This window comes from Theobroma cacao, chromosome 6 (assembly GCF_000208745.1).
Source record: "Theobroma cacao cultivar B97-61/B2 chromosome 6, Criollo_cocoa_genome_V2, whole genome shotgun sequence".
NCBI classification, from domain to species: domain Eukaryota; kingdom Viridiplantae; phylum Streptophyta; class Magnoliopsida; order Malvales; family Malvaceae; genus Theobroma; species Theobroma cacao.
This window is the reverse complement of record NC_030855.1, coordinates 12,993,754-13,002,212: the sequence shown is the minus strand read 5'-3', so window position 1 is coordinate 13,002,212 and position 8,459 is coordinate 12,993,754. Positions and strand designations below refer to the sequence as shown.

The following is an 8,459-nucleotide window of genomic DNA, read 5'->3' as shown; positions in this document are numbered from 1 at the left end:
TGCACGCTTTACCTATATGTAAATTTTTTATTTAAAATTTGTCAACGAGTTCAATTTTATAGTTTGGATTTGTAAATATAGTAGAAAAAATGTCTTCTGTCATGACCCAGTACTTCCTTTGAGCCCGTGACAACTGCGCGATGTCCCGGTAGACATTCGTTACCCGGAGTGCCAACCGAAACCCCGCAAGGCTTTAGTACTATTTTTTTTTCATCTCCCCTATGAGTAATCATCGACAAACCTTGTTTTAAAAGAATTTTAAGCTTTTTCCCTTTCAAAACCGTGAAAAAATAATTTTCGCCTCACAAGGACGTTTTCGTCATTTTTTCTCAAAATTTTCAGAACTTGACTAAAAATACAGTAGATGAGTGGAAAACACATATTTCATGATTTAAAATAAATTTGGGTGTCTAAAAAATTTATTAAAAATGATATTGCAACTATTTGAATAAAATAAAAATATTTAATAAAATATTCTAATTTCTTGTAAAACAATATTTATAGAGTCATCGGTAAATAATTTTTGTAATGTAAAAGCTAAATAAATTCATACGTACTATAATATATGTGAGACCCATGTCAAGCTCGATTAAAAGACGGTATTGTACCAAGTGGTACAACTAAGTTAAATCGAGCCTTGAACTAGTTCAAATAGAAATTCTAAGAGAAATTTGAAAATTTTGAAACTCACAGAATGACTTAGAATAGTGATTCGGAGTTCAAGGTCCAGTTTGAAGTCCATCAGGAAAATTGACCAATTAGGGACAAAACGGTCATTTTACCATTTGATGATAAAATGGAGATTTTTAGTCAAGATTTGATCACATTTGACCAAGAATAATTATATGAAATATAATTATGATTGTTGGAGTATAAAATGATGTTTAGCAGTGAAAAATTGTGATTCTCGATATTTTTAGAGCACAAGGGCAAAATGGTAATCTTGCCACTAGAGGACTAAACGAGGATTTTTATGAAATGATTTTTTTGCCCCATTTGGTTAATATTGATCAATATTAGTGTTATGTGAGGTTGAAAAGTAGAAATAATGTGATTCCGGTACATTTCGGAGTATAGGGGCAAAATCGTAATTTTTTCACTCTGGGGACAAATCGGTAAATTTTTCACCCCAGCACTTGTCAAGACCAAGGGATTTTAATTGTGGTAGGCTTGGATAAATACCAGAATATGTGTGGTGGAAAATTAAGAAGAAAAAGTCAAAAAGTTAAAAATTGGGCCAATAAGCATGTGACCCGTGGCATGCTTGATTATTTTATTATTTTCTATAGAAATAAGCCCATTAAATCCCCAATTCTCTCACCATATTCAGCCTAGGCAACCAGCAACAAGAACAAAGGAAGAACAAAGGGAAAAACAAGAAAACCTAGGTGGAAATTCAAAGAAAAAGTGAAGAAATTAAGGAAACAAGCTAGGTAAGTTAAAATTTCTTTAATTCTCCTTGATACCTAGCTTACCCATGCTTTTGTTCTTGATTTCCATGGTTGAATATTGAGTTATCATGATGAATTAAATTCTGAAAAATGGGTATGGAAGAGGAATTATTGTTAGAATAATTTGATTTTAGACTATGTTAGTGTTTAGGGATAGTTAAGCATGGTTATGAACAAAAACACAAAAGAAATATTCAATTTCTCTAGGGTTCCTTGTTGGTCAAACCATGAGGGCTGAATATCAATGGGGGATTGTTTTTATTTCAAGGAAAATGGCTTGAAAATATGATGAACTAAGCTGAAATGGTTATGTAGAAAAATTTCGGTGCTAGTGCACCAAATGACCGAATTTTTCTATAAGGAACTGTGAGGGTTCTAATGCAGAATTTGGCTTTATTTAAATGGTATGTGGTAAACTAAGGTATTAGACGAGAAATGGATTAATTTGGAGGTGATTTGGACATAATCGCCAATTAATCGAGTGATCGGTCGAATTTAATCGATACCGCGATTAAGCGATAATCGGACGTATTTTTGCATTTACGTATCAAGCATTAGTAATTTAAATTAGTTTATATCAATTTATGGACAATATAGTAAATTCCTCGACTTTGTTATTTGTCAAGGTAGTGAGACGTCCGGAAAAGACAAAGGAATTGCGCCTGAGGGCTATTAGTCTGAGTGCACTCGAAATCCGGATTTTCGATACCGGTGAGTGGACTTGCATTTCAAACTTGTTTTGGGGAATATGAAAGCTTCTATCCAACTTGTCTTAGAAAATGTACCTTGGGAACAAGCTTTTAGTACAATGATTTTATATTGTGAAAATGTGCTATACAATGGTTTATGTGTTATCACAATATGATAAAATGCATGATATGCATTGGATGCTTCTTTGCATGTTGATTTGGACTCGACTATGTGCGAGTAGGAGTGCACATAAGCCGTTGCTGACCTAGCTATGTGTGAGTAGGAGTGCACATAAGCCGTTGCTGACTCGGCTATGTGTGAGTGGGAGTGCACATAAGCCGTTGCTAACTCTACTATATGCGTATAAGTCGTTGCATATGAGATGATGATGATGGGATGGTGTGCATGTTGATGATGGGTATATGGTTGTAAATGCAAATATGTAAGCGTTTGTGTTGTTAAAATTTGAAAGTTTACATGTGTTACATGTTGCTATTGTTATTTTAGCAGGATGGCTTGTTTTAAGGGAAAAAGGGTTTGGAATAGTAGTTAGATGAAAATGGCCTTATTTTCAACCGGTGCATCATGATTGTCAAATTTTCCTAGTTGAGATTGCTTGTTCCCTTCTAATATTCACTCACTGAGTATTGTACTCACGTTTTATAAAAATTCATGTTTTTAGATCAAGTGACTGTTGGACCCCAGATCGAGGAGTCCCCGTAGTGCATCTCTTAGGTATGTGTTTGGCATTCGATAGTAATCCCTTTTATTGTAAATGTCTCCGCTGGAAGTCATGGGTCCTTTTGTATTGTGAATACAATCTAACAATGTGAATATGTGTGTGCAATGTAAATTGCTAAATACATGACTGGTATAATGCATGTATATTATTATTGATAATGCCATTGTGTTTTGGCTATGTTCACACCCGGGAAAAGGTGTGTGTGTATGCATGATATGATAAATTTGTTAAGCAAAGGTAAATAGATAGGCTTGCTTGGGCTTAGTGAGCTATGCTCATTGAGCTCATGCGCCGGTCATGGCTCGGGAAATTGGGTCGTGACAATACAGATAACCGGGATATGAAATTTACTTTACAGTGACTCGTGGGCCCACAAGGAACAAAGTGCACAAAGGCAGTAAACCTATAGTTTTTGGAGTAGTAAAGCCGACTATAATCCTTGACGATATCTGCTATCCACAGGCTACCTCTGGCCTGAAATAGTTGAAAAAGAGGGTGGTGAGATTATAAAATCCCAGTGAGTAAATAGATATCATCTAAACCATCTAAAGTCGAGTAAAAGGAGATAGATAAAACAGTTTAATATACTGAAATTGATCACCTTTGAACTTGTTTCAACCAAATAAAATCAATTCATATAAATCGAGTAATTAACATGGCTTATGAATTTATTAAAACTTTGGCTCGTGTCAAAATTATTATCATACTCAGTCATTAGGGATACCTTGGCCGAGAGCTATCCCAAACCGAGTCCGCCAAGGCTGTTAAAAAGTTATGTACGCATAAATCATGTTTTTATTTTGAAAACATAGCTGTTCCTTGGCGTTGGCCGAGTTCACCCTCACGTGGTGGTTTGGCGTGAAGTAAACTCTAAAGTATTAATCTCAGGAGTTATCCATCTGCGCCTCTTAAATTGAGGTATGAATATGACCAGGTTCCGTGCCACTCTAATAGGCTGGTCCACAAAACCAGCTCACTGTAGCAAGCTAAACCCACCATACAATAAAAATTCAACAGCATGACATGGTAATTTTATCATTATCCAGCTTATCAAGGCAAACAACAATTTATACATTTCAACACAAATACCAATTCAGCCATTCATGCCAATATTGTCATAAGCCAATCAATTAGAACCATAAATTCACAATACATCAAATGGTCTCCAATTACTCTATTTGAAAAGCCATCATTCAACTTTAAAACAATTTTATGAAATCATTTCACTAAATCACATTTTGTTTATAAAATCGAAAAATTAATCATTTAATTCATTTTTCATAAAATTCACAAAATTGGATAAAACATACTTTAGATAATTAAGACAATAGTAAGGTTACTTACAATACTAGGAGTTCGATATACTCCTATTCTCGGTCTTTGGGCACAATCTCTTTACCCTTGTTAGAAGGCTCACCACCTATACATCATACGTGACACGAATTTCAATAAATTGTGTCAATTTATCATAAACTATTTCAGGCTCTATAAATCTATATGAATGCACAAAATGTGATGCAAAATGTCCGAATAGCCGTTTAAATACGGTATTCAACCTAATTCGCACTATTCTCGGTGTAATTGGCTAAAACCTCCAATTTAACTCCAAATCGATTTCTTTCACTTTCTACACTCTAATTATACTTAAAATACCTCAATGACTGTGAATATGATTCAATTTATCGGTCCGAACCATAAATCGCACATGTCTATACATTAGGTAAAAATTCAGATTTTCATGCCAAAATTTCCCATTAAATTTCTAGCCTCACCAATCATTAAATACCACCAAAATATCATGAAATATCATCAATTTTAGCCTCAATATCCTCCCTAGAAAATTCGGCCTCTTGTAGGTTTGTGAAGAACAAAGTGATTCCTTACTAGATTTTCATACTTTCCATTACCAAACAACCAAAAACACTTAATTAGCTTGAAATCTAGCAAAATCAATGCTCAAAACCTCTCCTCTCAAATTCGGCCAACATGGGTTCATCATGCAAACTTGAGTTCTAAGCATGGAAGATGAAAAAGAAAGCATGGGTAGTGTAAATCACAAGATAAAATCACAAAATTTACCTTTATTAACTTAATCCCTTGAAATCCCACACTTTTTTTTCAATTTTCCCACCTAGGGTTTGTATTCTTTCCTTTCCTCTTCACTTCATACTTTGGCCGGGCATATGGGTGAGACTAAGAGAGTTTTAAATAGATTTTACAAGGAAATTCTAGAATAATCCAAGCTTGACACATGACATGTTTCCATTGGTCCATGTGTAACACTTATCCATTAAGCAATTTCTCTCCACCACATAAAATGTTTCAATTATCAACAATGTAAAATGTTAATGGCTGAAATCCATGGGCATGACAAGTGTTAGATGGTGTAAAATTTCAAAATTCCAACTTTGCCCCCGTAAACTCGTAAAATTATCGTTTTGCCCGTAAGACTCCAAAAATGTCAGAATTTAAATTTTTCACCTCTCAAACTCAAATCATACTCCAATGAGTCAAATGTGATCAAATTCTTTTCTAAAAATTTCCATTTTGTCCTCAGGTGATAAAATTATCATTTTACCCCTAGAACATGAAAATTCCAAATTGACTCCAATTCAGCCCTTGAACTCCAAATCATCATTTTAAGTCATTATGGGGTTTTAAAATTCTCAATTTCATCTTAAGAACTCTTTTTAGACTAGTTCGAGACTTAATTCAACTTAATAGTACCATTTGGTACAATATTGACTTTTGACGATTTTTCGGGGTTTTCCAAGTATGCAAGCATATTGTCAATCACATGAAGGACATGGCAAGTACTTTATAAGGTCGGGCTTAACATCTTCAATGGTAGAGCTATGGGAGTGGTTAGTTAAGGTGGCATGAGTTATGTATACAATAAGTTAGTCTGTTGGTGGAATTGCTGGATGCTTTGTTTCTCTCTATCTAACATCTACAGCATTGTCCTCATGATATCTATTATGAAAATTCTATTTGTAAGTTCTGTAGAAGGCTTTAGAAGTCTCGGATTTGCAAGTTATTACCCTTTGATTGTACCTAGTACCATAAACACGTAATGCTCTGTTCGTTTGCTACTAAATGGAAAAAATATATTGACTTCTTTGCATTAAATATTGTAACATGCTCCATATTTTGCTTAAATTGCTCAACAAATGTTATTTGTACACAATCAAATGTCAATCAGTGAGATCTAAAATATATTTATTTTACTATATTAATCAAAATATTTACAGTTTTTAACATCAATCCTCAATTTTTAACATCAAGTGGTTAAACAATTTTACAAACCCATTGTGTAGCATGGGGTTTTTTTTTTTTTTTAGTTTACACTTAAAATGGTATCAGAGGACATTGTTATTGGATTATCCACATAAGTGCACGTGTCATTAAACAAGCAATATAGTGAAAAGTAGAGTGTCAATCCTACAGAAAATTAAATTAATTCTTACTGTTAACTACTAAATTAACACACCTTAAATTTAAATGATTAAAAATCAAAATTAAATCTAACAAACTAAAACAAAAATAAAATTAATTGGTAAATTTGTTTTTTGTGAAAAAAACTCAATCAACTACTAAATCTAAAATCATGTTAGCTCTTAATATTTCATTTGAATACTATATCTCTATCTTAACTTACTTAAATAGATTACGTTATTAACCTAGAGTCCTAAATTATTTGTAAGTCTCTATCGAGTTTCTCATAAAAATATCTCTCCTAATTAACTTACTATATGTCTATGCAAATTAAATTGAAGAAAAATTCATTACGTTCATGTTCTAATTTTGGCTACATATGGCTTATAGGTGTATATCTACCCTGTATGCAAATCAAAACACCTAATTAACTAAGTGCATTCAATTATAAGCTATTCTATTAAAAGTGTACCCTAAATCTACTTCGTCAAGGTTTAACTTAAGTTTTCAATTCAATCTAATTGATGATTAGGCAATTAGAAGCATTAAGAACAAAATAGAATAAACAACTTAAAATCATCAAACATAAGCAAAAGAAAGATAAATAATCCAGAATATGTACTGAGTTTAATCATAATCTTAGATAACTAAATTAGTTCCCCAAAATGTCACAAGTCATCATCAAATAAAGTTTAAACATTGAAACCAAACTAAGAAAAACAAAGAATGACAAAAAGAATAAAGAAACTCCAAGAGTTGAAATCGTGATCTCTAAATCTTCTTGCGTTGTTCAATTTCTTCTCAACTCTAATGACACTTTTCTTCAATGATTTTGTGGCTGAATCTTAGCTTTAAATCTTTTGTTTTTTGTTCCTCTAAAAATCCTCTACAAGGTTGCTTTAATAAGGCTTTGAAGTTGGGCTAAGTTGGGTGAAAAAATAAGTCAATTCTAACTAGGATTTTCTCATCAAACTACATGAACTGTGACCTACTTTCACCAAGACTGCAGCCTCAACCATTTAATTTACAAAAATTGTGATTTAATTTTTCTATTCAGGACTATTGTAGTGCTTCAATTTTGATAAGGTGTTTTTACTACCGTCCAGATCGAACTAGGTGAATTGGTAAACATAAAATTCTATAATTTTCTTTTAACTTTACAATGGTCTAAGAATCACCTCATTTGGAGTTTGGTCAAGAAAGTTATGGTTAAAATACAAAGACATGTGTAGTAGAAGTCGTATCTCAAAATTTCTCTTGTTCTTTCATTAAAAGTCTTTCTTCAATCAACACCTACATAGCAATAAATATATCAATAACAACTTATCTTAGGCACATAACCATCAATTTAAACACAATATTAACTAGGATTAGATTGATTCACCTAATTAACTAACTTAAAATAATAAAATAAAACATAATTAATTTTTATATATTACTACAAGAATTTTGCTAAATTATTATCAAAATTAAGTCCAAATAACTTTATATTATAGAGTTATCAGACATGATATGAAAACATTAAGTCTAGGAATAGGCACGTGAGTAGCAGCATAGACTCTATCATCTTGCGTATTTTAGCTTTTATTTCCTTCACTTTATGAAGCTTGCTAAGAAAAAAAACCTTTTGCAGAGCATTTGCTAAAAAAAAAAAACTGTTGCAGAGTATCTACCCTTCCATATTCACTATTGCAAAGCATTTATCCTTCATTCTTTATCTCCATTTATGGTAACTTTATGTTAGCATTAAGATATCTTATATTTTGATTTGACAAAATTGTATGATATCTTAGCTTTAATGACAAGCATTTGAAATTTTCTAAATCATATTTTTCAACCTCATAAGATCTAACAACATGTTTGAAAAGCCATGCAAGCTTAGAAAACATCACAAAGCTTTTTAAAACAATGAGTCTTTAGCTTGAGAAAGTATAGAGCAAACATGCTTTGATTGATAATTGATTATAAGGAAGAAGCAAGGAAGAAATAACTGAAGTGAAGAGCCAAAAAGTCAAGGAATCTTGAATACACAAGGGAAGAGTCGGCCCTAAAGAAGCTCAAATTGTGAAGTATAAAAGGCATAGTTGACCTTGTAGAAGCTATAGTCGACCTTGAGATAGAATACAAGCATAATTTGAGAT

At 32.5% G+C, this 8,459-nt stretch overlaps 1 long non-coding RNA gene across 1 annotated transcript; it reads right to left on the bottom strand.

Annotated features, from left to right (window-relative positions):
• Positions 3,307-4,266, bottom strand: LOC108662543. Its single transcript, XR_001928425.1, has 2 exons — positions 4,228-4,266; positions 3,307-3,357 (listed from the first exon to the last, which is right to left on the bottom strand). It is a non-coding gene; the product is annotated as an uncharacterized LOC108662543 (long non-coding RNA).